Genomic DNA, 15899 nt, shown 5'->3' with positions numbered 1-15899 from the left:
CTACATAGCCTAGGCTATAGCCTATTTGTTACCGTTTCATCATGGCTTTTGCTGAGAAACAAATAGTTCGCAACAACACACGCTGAACTTGATTCAAATATTCTTTAGAACACAGCTGATCAACTGTCTGCTTTCACTTTTGAATGAAGTTCCAATCCTTGCGTAGTGATATGAAAGAATTGACTTAGAAGCACAAAGCCCATTTTCCTTGACAGCGGTCTGTTATTCAGAATTAGCAGACCGCCGAACGTTGGGAAGGCCCATTCAAGTGAATGGAGCATTCTGCAGCACTATGAAGAGCCGTGTAATAATTAATAATAATTGACAGAGCAAGTGTTTATATGACTAATGCTAGGACTAACAGAGCATGGAGTTATAGGTTTTGCCAGTTTTATTTTTGCTTTTTGTGCTTTTTTCCACAGCAATTTTCGGTCAATGTTCTCCCAGAACACTGTGGCACATGAAACTTGGTGCATCAGGGCCGTTTTGGGTGGACAACATAGCAAAGCGGTCAAATTGGATCAAAATTGACAAAATGTTGTCATTTGTATTTTATTTTGTTGAAGAAACAGAGACGCATGTTCAGTGGTTGAGGAGGTCCTTTGCCCCCAGGGCCATCCAACTTTTCAATGCCACACAAAAGGGGAGGAGAGAAATTGACTTTTCAGCATGAGCCTGTCTCTCTCAGCCCCTACCATTATAACACTTTTTCTGCTGTCCACCTGTTTTACATGCTATAGCCTTCCTACGATCTGGACTGTGGACATATACATCCTTTAACTTATTCCCTGTTTTATATTTTTCTTCAGGTATATTATGTTTCTTGTGTGTTTAACCATTCTAATATGTTTACATTCTTGTCTTTTCATAGTCATAGTTAATATTTAAAAATAAGCAAATGTATTGCACTGTTGAATCCCTGCACTGTTCACCTTTGCACTACCACCATACCATACCAGTCTACTATAGCACCTTAAAGGTGTACTATGCAGATTTAGGTATTCTTGGCGAGTTTAGAACTCCCTCTAGAGTCGCGATATATTTATATGTTATTCTGTTATTGTAAATAGCAAACTTCTCGCGACCTATCCCCCCTGTACACAATTCAAATGCTTTTGTTGTGAAGGTGAAGGATTGACAACAGGCAAAAACTATCTCCAAAGAGCTATATCTACTTACAAGTTAATGTTTCAGATTCTCGCAAGTTTTGATGGGGCGCCACTCTTGGAAGTTGCATGGCTGGTTTTCTCGGTAGGGACTCGCTATGTCTATGCTGTATAGCTATGCTAGGTGAACAATTCCCCTATTACAAGTTTGTTTGCCATCAAATTGGCTTCATAAAGGTGAAAATCTTGCATAGTGTACCTTTAACATGGTGAAGACATCAAATGGTCAGTCCACACCAGACCTGTGTAATCCATTCACATGCCCCTTTAAATGTATACATTTATGTTAGTGTTTTTTTATGTTTGTGAGAGATGTATGTATGTGTGTTTGTTGTGTTGTGGTTGTATAAGCTACTGGATGCCTACAATTTACCTCAGGATGAATAAAGTATCTATCTATCTGTCTATCTATCTATCTATCTATCTATCTATGAAAATGGCTTCATATTTTGTATCAATATTGAGATTTAGGAAGATGATCCAGTGCAAGATGAGTAACTTGTAGGTTGCTTGAGAACTTTAATGATCAGTTTTTTGAGAACTCTAATCATCCAATCGGAACACATGGAATCGGTTATGTAGTTGCCCTGTAACATTGCTCAATCTGGGCGTGCATTGACGATGTCAGAGACTTGTTTCCACTTTGTACCACTTGAGCTTGACAAGTTCAGTTGTGACTTTCTGAGTGCATCTCAGTATTTAGGCTATGAGATGTAACAGGCAAGTCAGCATATTGAGCTGTTGACTGTTTGCAGATTATGGCATGTCTCGTAGGCAGAGCTGCTGCTCTCTAAAACTGTCCACTTAATCAACAGGTTATGGCATATCTTGTAGGCAGACGAGAGCTGTTGCCCTCAAACACTGTCCACTTAGATAGATCTATGTGAAAAATGGCCAGAATGTTCCTTTAAGGCATCAGGAGGGAGAGTTACCTAACACACACACATAGGTCTATTGCACAGCTATGTACAAGCTAGCCAGAACAGACATGGGGGACTCGAGACCATTTTTTAGGACTTGAGACTTGCTTAATCCACATGTATAAAAGACGTGACTTGACTTTGACTTGCTATTCATGACTTGAGACTTGACTTAGACTTGAGACAAATGACTTGGAATGACTTGATTTTTATTTTTTCATAGATATTAAGGAGTTAACTTTATGATTTTAGAAAATCTGCTTAGGTGCATGCGTCACACGAGCGAACCTGTCATTGTTACAAAGTGACGCGACAGACCAACAGCAAGTGCCAGATCAAATGAGACAGACTGAGGTAGGCTTACTTGCAAATATGGAAGGCTCTACGTTTATACCAAAACATAATAATGTTTGGCTACACAGATGATGTATCTGACAACTCAAAGGAGAAATGAAAAGCAGTCTGCAAGTGTGCAAATTAGCGACATAACCACCACCACGTTGATTTTCATCCGTCAGATGTTAGAAACCTAATGTCAAATTTGAGGCATGTTAAGAGTTGGCTTTGAATCTATTATGCTTTTTTAGTGAACGCCATATTAGGTTAAAATGTGTGAAATGGCAAAGTGAAACATTTTCTTGTCTAAGTTTAATCTTAATATGCTAGCGAAAATGTTGCCAATGTAACCTAAAGTAAGCGCCTCTCTTTCTCCCTCCCTCTTAAACACGTCCCTGTTCCATACAGTAAGTTACAGTCTAGTAGTAACAACAGTAAGGCCTAGCTAACTGCCAGCAATCAACATAGAAAAGTAGCTTACTTCATATGTCATACCTGTCAACACTCCCGTTTTTCTCCATTCCCCCCCCGTTTTGTTATTTCTCCCAGAAAACTCCCGTAATTTGCATGGCCATCAAACTTGAGCCTGAGTCTCGTCGTAAGCAAGCGGGCTAGTTGAATGGCCTACTCCAGAACTAGCTGTTGTGAAATTGTTGGGAATTTAATTGATTAACACATCACATAAACTGTTATTGAGTGTTGTTGAAACTTGTTACACTTACACTGAACTTGTGCCCTCGGAACCAAATCTGACAGCAAGCAGCTTTGAAGTTTTGGAAGTAGGCTGCAGGCAGGCAGCTGGTGGATACATAACTGGCATGCGTAAGGTAATGGTAAGGTAAAAGCAAGGACCGAAATGCAGTGTTGAAACATGTGTATGAAACGTATTAAATATGCAAACACAGATCCGGTATAAACACTGACCCCCCCACCCCGAAAAAAAATCTCCCGTTTTTGGAAAGCTAAATGTTGACAGGTATGTCATATGTTAGGCTTATGTATAATGATATAGCATTGACGGTCCTAAAACAAAAGTTTGGCAGTGATGTCGGCGGCAGCGTTTGATTCACTGATTACTTTTTCAACATTATTGGGTCCCTGGAGATGTGAAGGGTCAGGACAGGTGTAACTTGAACTGTTTATTTTCATGATTTGATGTAGCCCAGTGTTTCTCAAACTTTTTCAGACGAAGGACTACTTTACCAATACCAATAAAAAAGAAACCCATGGACCACCTAGCTAAAAAAAAAAAGATTAGACCTAATTTAACAGTATATTAGCCTACACAATAGGCCTACTCACTGAACCACCTTGCTTATTGTCTTTGCACTTTGCTTATTGTGTCAGAGGATTCATATGATTTAAACTGGCATGTCTTACATAGACAGTGTTGCAGAACTGTTTGGATTTACATATTGCAAACAACTCATCTATATTATATTTTACCACGTCTGCTCGCAGACCACTTGGGATAGCTTGCGGACCACCAGTGGTCCCCAGATCACACTTTGAGAAACGCTGATATAGCCTCCCTAATATTTGAGGCATTTTGAAACAATAATAGGCTATTTTATAATAGGTCTACTTGAAATACATTTATTTTTATTCATATTTTTATTCACATTTATTCTTATTCTTTAAACCGTTCAGATGTATGTGGCTTGAATGAATGCAATGTCTATTTGTTTGATACAAATAAAACTCCAGCAGTTCATAACTAGCCTATTTTAGCTTATTTTAAAATTAAAACGTGGGTAAATCATCATGAATTTGTATGATTTGGCTATGACTTGACTTGACTTGCTTGACCCAAGCTATGACTTGACTTGCTTGATTGTCACAAAAAATGACTTGGACTTGCTTGAGACTTGAAGGTTAAGACTTGAGAATTGCTTGTGACTTGCACATGTGTGACTTACTCCCACCTCTGAGCCAGAATTTCAGAATGTTGGCAATCATTGAGCAACGCCTAGCCATAATAGGCAAGTCGAATCTGCCAGAGCTATGGAATCAGAACAATGCCATAAAGATTGTGTGTCCGTGAAAAGATATTCACATGTGTAGAGTTTTGTCTTCGAGAATATGATTTGCACAAGTGTAGAACCGTTTTGTAACTGTGGAATTAATTTGTCTGTGTGCAAAAAAAATGCGTACCTGTAGAAATATTTTGTGCACTTGTGAAAAACATTTGTCCACAGGGATTTAGTTTGAATGTGTGTGGAACAGCTTTATAGCTACAGGCATGGGAGAAGTGCAACATCTATCTTTCGTGTGCAAACTGGATCTACGAAGCTACAAAACTTTTTTACAGACACGAATTTTGGCAGTGTTTTGTCGTCGTTTCTGAAGAGCCAATCAACACATTGCATCGCCTACTGACTAGCCAATCAGGGGACGTCCTGCGTCACAGCTCTCGACCAGGGTTGGCAGCAAAGATTCTAGAACAGAGCTGGTCCGCAAATCTAAATCTAACAAGTTATGCCTTTTACAACAAGGTTTTTAATGGAACTGTGGTGTTTAATTTCCATAGTCTTTGTTTAGTAAACGCATAAAACCGTCAGTTTTTTGCTAAGCAAGAAGAATCAAGAATTACGATCTTTGAGTTTGTTTATCGTAACCTAGCAACCGAGGCTTTAAGTGTCGTATCGAAGTCATAATTTTGGTATCGTCACAACACTACCGTCGGCAAAGTACGCTGTCAAACTCGCACCCTCAGAGTTGATCTGCTGCCAGGGAAAAAGCAGGGGTCTAATCCTGTTGACCAACCAAAGGATGCACATTTAATTTCAGCGTATGTCAATGATACCCTATTATTGTAAAGAAAATTCTTGTATTTTTGAATATCTTTATAAGCAAATACTCAGGTACTTTGGCTCAGAGTAAACATTCGACTTAGCGACTTTCACTTGTATTGGAGTAATATTTAACCAGGGGTATCTATACTTTGACTCAAGAAAAGGAATTGTGTACTTTTCTCTACCTCCAGGCAAAAGCATAATGATGCAAGAACATATGGAAGTCACCACTAATCTGAATGCCCTCAGAATGGGTGACATTCCGCAAAACAATTCCCTGTTTTTTTTCTGTATTTAATATCCCTCTTTGACTTCAAAGATAATTTTTTGCAAAGTCTGTGTCCTTATAAACTGTTTACTCCGTTTTTCAAAAGTCTTGGGTCTCTCAGTTTTGTACAGAATGCAATGTGCCATAAAATGTGATGCAATACTGTTCAACACAAACTAATGTTTATTTCAGTCATTGGGTAAAACACACACACACATGCACACACTCAAGTCTGACTTGCAGTCATATCCCGACCTCATCGCCCCCTACACACACACACACACACACACACACACACACACACACACACACTGTCCTGTTTAAATGAAGGCAAAAAAGCCCAGAAATATACATACAAAATCCAAAATCATGGAAGACAAAGTCAACCTCCATCTTGTTCCACTAGATGTAAAAACATGCTACGAATTACTCGACTTATTTCTGCTTTATTGCACTCTGCCATGTGTCAATAGATTAGCTGTTTCCACAACACAATAGCTTTATGATGTAGTGCTCATTGCGGATTCAAATTAGTGCCTTGATGTAGCCTATTATCCCAAGTGATTGAAAAGGGCACACAACTACAGATGTTTATGGTTAAGTCATGCTCTACCCTTTCTTAAGGACGTGGAGGGGGTCGCAGAACCAGAGGGGTTGGTGAAATTACTAACATTATGGAGCATACTGTGTCTTTCACTCGATAATTCATAATGAAATGTAGAAACTACATTTGGTGAAACCTTTGGTGAAAAAAGGTAAAAAGGCACAACCAAGCTACTTACAACAAACTACACACAGACACGCACGCACGCATGCATGCACATGCACACACACACACACACACACACACACACTCACACTCCCTTCTCTGCACATTTTTGTTCACTCTCACTCTGGTCAAAGTTGAATAACCCCGTAACATTTACAAGCTCTTTTACATGATGGCGGAAATAAATCTAGTGTGCAGCCCAGGAGCTGTCAGGGATATTGATGTCCCCATTGTGCACTGGCTCACTCATAAGGAGCTCTGTAACAATGAGACTGACTGGGTTATAGGCCTGCGGTGAGCAAGTTCCCACCCTGCCTTTGTACACGCAGAATGGCATGCTATTTAATGAAGTGAAGCTGGAATCCGAAAAGAGACCTGGGACGCCTTGATTACATCCAAACGAAAGACGAGCGAGAGAGAGAGAGAGAGATAAAGTGAGGGAATGGAATAGAAAGAAAGAGAGACAGGGTAGAGAGGTAAACAATGAAAAAAAGAGAGTGATGTGGAAAGAGGAGAGATAAATAGAGTTGGATGTAAGAGAAAGGACAAATAGATGAAAGGAGAAAGATTGAAACCAGCAATGACACAGCTTCAAAATACTTCTCCTTTCACGGTAGCCATTAGCGATGTTTACACCGTGGGCCAAACCTGGTTCCTGGTGCAGGGAACAGTTTCCTGCTCTAAGTTGGGCGTAAACAGGAATCTAACCAGGAACTCAAGGTCTAGTCACAAGCACAGCTCAGTTACATCAGTTGAGCGTTGGTTTGATATTGATATTTTTGATTATAAACCTGGGTCTTACACCTAAACTGAAACATTCTATTTTTTTATTTTTTATTTTGAACTAGCAGTGCTGGGCCCAGTCTCCCAATAACGACGGCGACACGCTCTTACAAGGGTTTTCTACGATTCATCTTACGATCGTTCGTTTGGTTTTTCCGACTGTTTCCCGAACATGCTCGTAGCGTGAAAGCGCATGCACTGCTCTTAAGGGGAGCTGTCCACGTTAATAGTTCTGAAATATCCCCTAATTTGTTTGTGATGTCAGGTGACTGCACGTCACAGCTATAGGCCCACCATTTAAACTTCTGATCTACACATTAATCCACATCAATACAAAAATAGAACAACTTTGACATCCGTAAGCATCCAAGTAGGCTATATACCACACACAGACATAAATAATAATTATTTAAGATTAGATTGTTGCACCGCTTATGTCTGTGTCACTTAAGAAGATGTTTGAAGATAGAAAGAGGTAGAGTAAGAAAGTGAGGAAATGTGTAGGCTTAAATAATATATAAGCCTATATATTAGATTTTGACGCAGCACAGACTAAACCACATGTTCCTTTCTCCGCGTTTACCTCATAGGCCTAATAAATTATAGCCTTCACTTAGCAAAGATAATGGCAAACTATTCTGGCAACATCTTGTTTCATAGCTTGATTGCATTTTTGTCCGCTTTTAATAACATTATTGTGACCATTAAATGTATGCTATTTTGCACGCTAAAACCTGATTCATCACAAGTAACACAATAAAGAATGGGAACGTAGATGGTGTATTCTAAGTTGTAATTCCCCTGTATGTCCTGTTGGTGACCTCAATTAAGACGCTCTTAGCCGGTAACGAGAACTCTGGGGCACTCGTAGATCAGGTTCTCCGGAACTCTATTCCAGATTCTGGTGCTGGAAATCCAGAACGACATTCCTGGTATTCCAGATCCAAAGCTGATTGCAGCAGACACTAATGCAAAGTGACATGGACTTGCTATGACAGATTGGGGAATTGAACCTTGTCCAAGGCTACCACTGGCACATTACAACCGCTATGACGTCTAGGACGTGATCCCGCAGTGTAAATGGGCCTGCCATGAATTGGGAAATCTTATGGTGGTCCTAGAGGGCTCAAGGGCCTTTCACACAAAGTCCAATAACTGAAAGTGACCCTGATAACATCTTTTTTCATGTCATATCATCATGATAATATCTTTCTTCATGTCATATCTTCATGATAATATCTTTCTTTATATCATCATTATTACATTACATTACATTACATTTGGCTGACTTATTATATACAATGAACGGCCCTTCAGACAGAAAGAAAGCCTAATAGAGAATGGTGATAGCCATTTAATAGGTGAGACAGAAGAGATTGCATGAGTCTTCATTCTGGCAGGATGAGTGAGATCTTGTTTCAAAATATATTAATTTCCCTCCTCCTCGGATTCCTTTTTGACCTTGAGGATGCCATTTTGGACTCTTCTGGACTGAGGCACATTTTGAGGTCCCCCTGACGTATTTTCCCACGTGGATGCGATGAGTAAACGGCCCTCTACACCGCAGCTCTGCTGCTGCTTTCCCACAGATAGCCACAGACACAGCACTTTCATGCGCTCACAAAACCTCCTTGTGAGCCGCAGCGCTGTCTGTTGTTGTCTGCAACCGACCTGCCTCTGATTCCTTCGTGACCTTGAAGATGACATTTGATTCCTCCATTCGCTAATTCAGGACCTGGCCTTGGAGGAGGAGGAGGAGGCTGCCATCGCTATCAGAGACTGCTGGGAAAGATGAGGTCCCATAGGGCCAACGGAGGCTTGTGAGTGTGTCTTTATCTCATCACACAACCCCGGAGGCGCCGTGATTGATCTAAAAACGAGGCGAGCCAGTGGGAGGACCTTGTCTTGTGTGCTGCCCGGACACAGAGAGCTAGGCTCTGTCGTTTCGGTGGGAAATGCTGGCTTTCGCTTCGGATTGTTCGGCATGCAGCTGTGCAGTCGAAAGTGCCCACCATTATGTGTGTAAAAGTTTGTGTGGGTGTGTGTGTGTGCGTGCGTATGTGTGTGTGTGTGTGTCTCTGCCATGTGTGTATGGACCATTATGGACCCCAAGGAAAAGTCACAGATTAGGAACTGGTTTAATCAAGTCTACACACACACAGTGTTGTAGGCCTACATGCACATGTGTGTGAAGTCTACTAAGTTATATAACTGTTTAATAACCTCAAAGTAATTTGACAAATTTTATTTGATTTCTTTTGATAACTGTATAAGTATATATACTCTTTTGATCCCGTGAGGGAACTGATTGATTGGCACATAATTAGCAGTGCAATCAAGTTCAGTTTAAACAAGAGAACCATTTAAAAAAAAAAAGTGTACATGTGTTAATCATTTTAATAATCTTTTTTTTAAGGGCAGAGGTGGAACTGTCATGAACAATAAGTTCCGGATGACGTAATAATCCCGTTCCGATCAGCTGTTAATTTCTAGGTGAATGTCTCTTAGAATCTTCGTGAAACACTGTCTAAACACGTATGAAAAAGGGAGAATTTAAGTCGTCAGTGCGAAATAGATAGCCTATATTTTACACTGTATAGGGGAGAAGATGGAATATGTATCTGGTGAAATACAATTAGCCCTGACTCTTTCGTTTTAAGGTTTTATTGAGCGCCACGCAGCACGTCAAACTTGTAGCCTATTTTACCGCGTCTGTGACCAATATAAGCTAGCCTAGGCCTACTTGGGGTTGTCTGAAGCTAACTATCTGAAGCTAGGCCTGCTTGAAAACACTGAAATAGCCTTGGCTACTGTCATGTTGTATATTGAGTTTCGTTATAAATGTATCTTAAAGATAGGCTACAAATCAGTTCGTAGGCTACTATAGGCACTGTTTATGTTCCTCGTCCACATTATTAGTCAAACTCTCAATACCCGTTATAACGTAAGCTACATTTCCAGTTGGCTTCAGATCATCACAAAGTGCCTTTATGTGGCTTATGGGAAGGAAGACAGTAACAATGTTGTCCTACCTCATAACGAAGTTCGGCCTTCTGCATTTTATCTCAAAACACATAGACTAAACGTCATCTTTGCAGTATACAAGTAATGGCAAATGTGGTGTTCAGCTGGTTACATTTACGTCAGCAAAAAAGTTGGGGAAGCATTGATTTTGCAAGGTGCTAGTCTAGTTATTTCACACTGGAGGAGTTGGACTACAGCAAAACTATGTTAGGAAGAAATCTGTGTTCATATAGTGTCGTAGGCTACATAAACTCAATCAGGTATCAGACGCTCTAGTATTGTGATAAAGTGCAAGAAATCTTAACCTGGGTAGACTATTTCATTCAGGGCCAACACAGGTGTAGTAGTACAGTATGCCAGTTTCTCAACATCAACAATAGTAAATACACGTGCTGTTTTTAAATTAATTAGTAGGCCCACATGCATATAGTTAACTAATCCTAATCATCCTAACTAATAAGACATTTGTCATGGTGCACATGGCTTATGGTGGAACAATGGGGAGACCACATCAAAAGTGAATTTGAACAAAAAGTAATTTATTACATTTGGTGGAAAAAGTTACAAAGTAAGAGGGAAACCAAGTATGTAGTGCAAGTCAGCATTTGTAGAAAAAAATGAGAGCCACTGCAACACTGTCCACTCTAATGTTTCTCATGTGTCAAAGGGAATGAATAATTGCCATTAGCAACTTACTGCCAATGCAATTACAACATATTTATAAAATAGACATTTTAATAAACATAATAATAATTAGGCAAGAATTACTCAAATGTATGGTCTTTTTATTTCACAAAATAAAACCACAATTGATGTCTGGGCCAGGAGGTTCCTCTTTTTGCTGGCATTGGTGAGCCATATCCTCTCCTCCAAGCTGGCTTGGTTGTGCAAATGTCTCAGTCCAGTCCTCTTCTCAGCCAGCCCCTAATTATGGTACGATGCATCAGTCAACTAACCAACATCTAAGTTAAAACTGTTTTCCAAAACTATCATACTTACATAGTACTTTGTAAGTCTTGACCATGATAGTATCCAAACTTCAGTAGTCTGGACTAAGGTGGTCATTACATATAATAGCCTAACACGCGGACTGGCACCTGCAAATAACAGACTAACAGTAATGATGTATGAAATCATCTCTCTCTCTTTTTTATTTTGTAATTCAGGGTCATCAAGTTAATTCATTGGTTCATATAGGCTGACCTTGTAAATTAACGACTGCTTTGAATTCACTTTTAAACATTAGTAATTTAATGTGCTGGTGAAACTGTTGTATACTCTATTGTTATTTACCCTCTATTCACTTGTTTACACCGTCATCTCTGTGGTGCAGTGCAATAAGGCTGATGATAGCCTGCGATGTGCAGCACATGACAGTCAGCTGTCCAAGAGTTCGAATCTGGATTGAAATAGTTATTTTGACTACAATATTCTCACCATTGTTTACCTATAAGTCTATCTATTATGCAGATCATATTATCTCCCCACTCCATGACAATGTTAAAATCAAAGGCTACATATTCTCAACTGACTGATCAAAAGCGTGCACCTTGTATTATTATCTGCAGATGTGTGACTTTTACACGTGTGCACGTGGCTGCAAATTGGCTTTCAAATAATATATTTTATGCCTAAGCCATTTTAAAATATGGATGTATGGTGGTTAGAAGTGTATAATATCAACCAGAAACTGAAATCCGTTTATAATGATCAATTTGTACACAAATCTGGAGTTAGTGCAGTCTTTCACATGAAAATCCCCAGAAATTTTTCTACTATGCTTCTACCACAGGTCGAGAGGTGTAGTTCAAACTAGCTAACTTTACGACTAGGGTTGCAAAGGGGCGGAAAATGTCCGGTAAATTTCTGGAAACTTTCCATGGGAAGTTAAAGGAACCATATGTAAGATTGTGGCCAAAACTAGTACTGCAATCACTTTAAAATTACTGTAGAGCGGTGTATCCCGTCCCCCTCCCCCCTGACTGGCAGAACTGGCAACCAGGATGCCGAAACACTACTGACTTCGTGATTAGTATATAGGTGGAGGGTGGCGCATCAGGCCAAAACACAACATGACAACATCAACATCAGTTGAGGGCTGCAACTTCACTTTTTAAATGACAATATCTTGGCTGGACTACTGTTGTCAGTGATATAAGCAGGGTTCTAAATTAACACCCACCAACCCACCAAATGTGGGTTCAAATTTATTTTGGCGGGTGTTAATAAAAACTTACTAGCCAGTTTGGCATGATACATTAGGCTCTGTTCTTGGTCATATATCCCCCTGGCAGTATTTCCTACATTTCCCATGACCACTGTGCTGTAATGCTACGTGATGATGTTTCATACGCCCATTGGCTGCGCGCAGTTTGCTGTGAAACCAGCGTGAGAGACGATGGAAACGAACGGAGCGTCTACCAAAAAACACAAGGAATTAGAAGTACGAACAGAGTCAGAGCAGGGAGCATAGACTGAAAGAGGAGGGAGTTAGCCAGTAAAGTAAAGTAAAAAGTACATAACGCATGTACATAACACAAACATAACACGTTACAAAATATTAACGCAATTAACGCATTGTGTTTACCTATTTTCTTTCTGGGGGGCTGATGTCATGTAACGGAGGCCGCAAAACCTGAAGCAGCAAGGTGGTTTATTTAAGTTATTGTCTATGGAGTTAGGTGAAGATGGAACGTGAGGAGCTTGTAGGCGAAAATGTTCCGTTTTAAAAAGTTGCCTGATCAGTGATCACCACCACCAGACGCATAACGCACTATGCGTAGGTCACCGAGAGACAGAGGAGGGACCAACATTTAGCCAATAAATAGTAGCTGTACGGCAAACTGTTTTTCACTCTTGTTAGAGAAAGTATACAATGTCAACATGCACCAACAGCATGTTACATAAAGATGATACTTTTCGGGTCCTCTCTATGAAGATCCAACTTGAACGTAGGCCCTATGCTACTCCATTTAATTGAGAACGTGTCTGAGCACGCACGAGAGGGAGAAAACGAGTGGCAGGTTCCAGCTGGCTTGTCATTGTTGATGATAACTTAATAAAAAGGAAATATCAATTAAGATTAAACTAAATGCGGCAGTGGTTGGGACAGACTTGGGGGCGAGAAGAGGAATGAAGTCCATCATGCCTGTTTCATTCGTCCCCACCGTGGAATGCTTGAAGCAACAGTAGACAGTGAGGGTCATTCAAATCATTTGTAAATATAGGCTAGTTAGTTAATTTACTCGCATTTGGCAAGGCGAGTGCATGCTTATTTTAAACCCTGTAGCAAGTGACGGTAAAGTCCTCCTTTACGCCCTTCTATCAGTTCCTATGGCCACTTGGCCAGTGCGAATGCAAATGAAAAAACGGTTTTGGGGGAGAGTAGTTAGTAGAACTGATTTAGAAGTGGACTGTTCCTATAACTACATTCCTGTAACTATGAAAGACACTATAGTTGCTACTATGCTTTTGGGTAACCCAGCCCTGCACCACAGAGCCCTGCACAACTGTTTCACTGCACATTTAAAGCAGCACCAATGTAGTGCAGTGTTCCTACCCAAACAGCAACTTCATATGGCTATTTTACAAGCGATAAAACCTACTCTGAGTGATGTTTGCCCTATTAAAAGTTTGTGCCATCAAAATGATTTTGGAAACGTTATTTTAAGGTAAATACAAATACTCTTTAAGGGGACTTTAAATGACACATGTATACACGTTAATTCAAGGCAGTCATTAGGCTGTAAATGCTATTAGTGTCTCCCTATGTCGGTGTAATAGAACAGTGTCAGAGAAGCACCTACACTTTCTATCTGTCAGGGACCTGAAATGTGCATGTGGACTCATGCACACACATACAGTACACAAACATTTATACCCAGTTGAGGATGCTGGGAGATCACTCTCCGCATCTTCTTTCTGTAGCCTGTAACTGCCTAAAAATACAGGTATTTCTTTTCGATGGCCATCCCTTCATGGTCCTTGCTTCATGGTCAAGACTGTGATTACTCATTCTTCTCTCTCTCCTTCTAAAATAATGAAGATTAGATTAGATTCAACTTTATTGTCATTGTGTAGAGTACAAATACAGAGACAACGAAATGCAGTTTGCATCTAACCAGAAGTGCAAAAAAGCAGAAAAGTGCAATGTGACACACAGTATAGACAGGTGGTTTACAGTAATATAAATTAAATATAAATATGTGCAATGTATTAGCAGTAGCCTTATAAGAGCAGGATAGATATGGATATGCAGTGTGAACAGTGTATGAATATCATGTACAGATATGTGCAGTGTAGACGCAGTAACTAAAATAAGACTAACAAAAATAATATAATATAGATATACAGTAAGCAGCATATTAACAGTAATATTATAAAAACAGAATAAATATGGATATTCAGTATGAACCGTAGACAGATATATAGACAGATATGTGCAGTATAGTAACAGTCAACATTATAAATAAGTGTATGCACATTAAGAACAGTAAAGAGCTGTAGAATATAGATGTATAAGCTTAAGTGTAATTGCACTATGCATATTTTTAAGTATAAATAGAATACTATGGATGGTATAGGGTAGTGTAATTGAAGATAAAAACATGTTAATAAATCATAGGGCTTAATTATACCATATATAATATTTTTCATAATATATTCCACATCCACATAATCTTAATTTACACCATGCTCACTGGAGGACTGAAGGCATGAAAAAAAGATTAAACGTAAGGCATAGGCTACCAGCTTGCCAGCCAGCATTGATTATGGGCAGTCTGGATGGATGGATTGATAGACAAATACTTCCTGAGGGAATTTTAACTAGGCTATTTCATTCAAAATCAAGACATATTTGCCCTTTCTTGTTTTTCAAATAGTCTAACACGAACTAAGAAACTATATTTCTAATTCAAAAAGTTTAGATTGTCTTAAAAACATTAAGCTATCTGCTAATGTCAACACGACTAGTAAACAACAAAAGTCACCAAATAGCATTGCAAATGTTACGGTCATGCACACATTGTGGAATTGCTGATAGGCCTAATAACGCCGTAATAACTAGAATAATTTGCAATAGCAACAAATAAAATGACTTTATTACCTGAGCTGATCCACGAGCTTCTGGTGTGGTAGTTCTGCTGCTCCGCATCCAGATCCAGATGTAACGTTACGTTAGCAAGTTGAGTGAGTCAATCTTCCGTAGTAAAACCAAAAATTACGTTTAAAACCTACCAACCAAACCACTGTAAAGCCTATATGTAATGTCTATGAAGAAATGTTCAAATATAAAATCGGTGCCTGAACGGCAGAAGTATTACACTGAACGTAGGTTGGTAGGCCTATTCCTGTAACGCAAAGCGTGCTGTCAAGCAAGCCATCAACCCCTTGATGCTGAAGGACTCCTTCGCACGTTTACCGCAGTAGGATTCGGTGGTCACAAAGCATAGACGTCACAAAGGGGTAAATGGATCGTCTAGCGACAGCAACCGTCATAGCAACGACGCCAACATTCTATGAGAAACATTTTAATGTGAGATCGGAACGTGATTATTACATCATCCGGAACTTTTTCGCAAGCCGGAACAAATTGTTCATGACAGAACCACTACACAAGTAACCAATGTGTAACTTTCTTCTGGGGAGCCACTGACCACACAACACACCAGAGGTATTGCATTATGAAAATATAAGTTTTATTTAAAGCCTGTGGTGCAGGGTTTTTTTTTTTGTCTTTCCTGGCAATTTTCTAGTTGGTAATAAACATTTAAACAATTATCCATTGTATTTGATGTTGTAAAGTATCACAAAAAATAAATATAATAAGGAAAAGTA

General features: G+C 39.5%; 1 long non-coding RNA gene across 3 annotated transcripts; it reads right to left on the bottom strand.

The window, feature by feature from the left end:
• Window positions 1-10834: 10834 nt before the first annotated feature.
• Window positions 10835-15533, bottom strand: LOC125310194. 3 transcript variants are annotated; one of them, XR_007196259.1, is made up of 4 exons: window positions 15169-15533; window positions 13942-14092; window positions 11061-11158; window positions 10835-10985 (listed from the first exon to the last, which is right to left on the bottom strand). It is a non-coding gene; the product is annotated as an uncharacterized LOC125310194 (long non-coding RNA). The 3 variants fall into 3 exon arrangements; XR_007196260.1 differs by having other exon boundaries at window positions 10835-10970; XR_007196258.1 differs by lacking the exon at window positions 11061-11158.
• Window positions 15534-15899: the final 366 nt, after the last annotated feature.

This window comes from Alosa alosa, chromosome 17 (genome assembly GCF_017589495.1).
Source record: "Alosa alosa isolate M-15738 ecotype Scorff River chromosome 17, AALO_Geno_1.1, whole genome shotgun sequence".
NCBI lineage: Eukaryota > Metazoa > Chordata > Actinopteri > Clupeiformes > Clupeidae > Alosa > Alosa alosa.
This window is presented reverse-complemented; position numbering and strand designations above follow the sequence as displayed.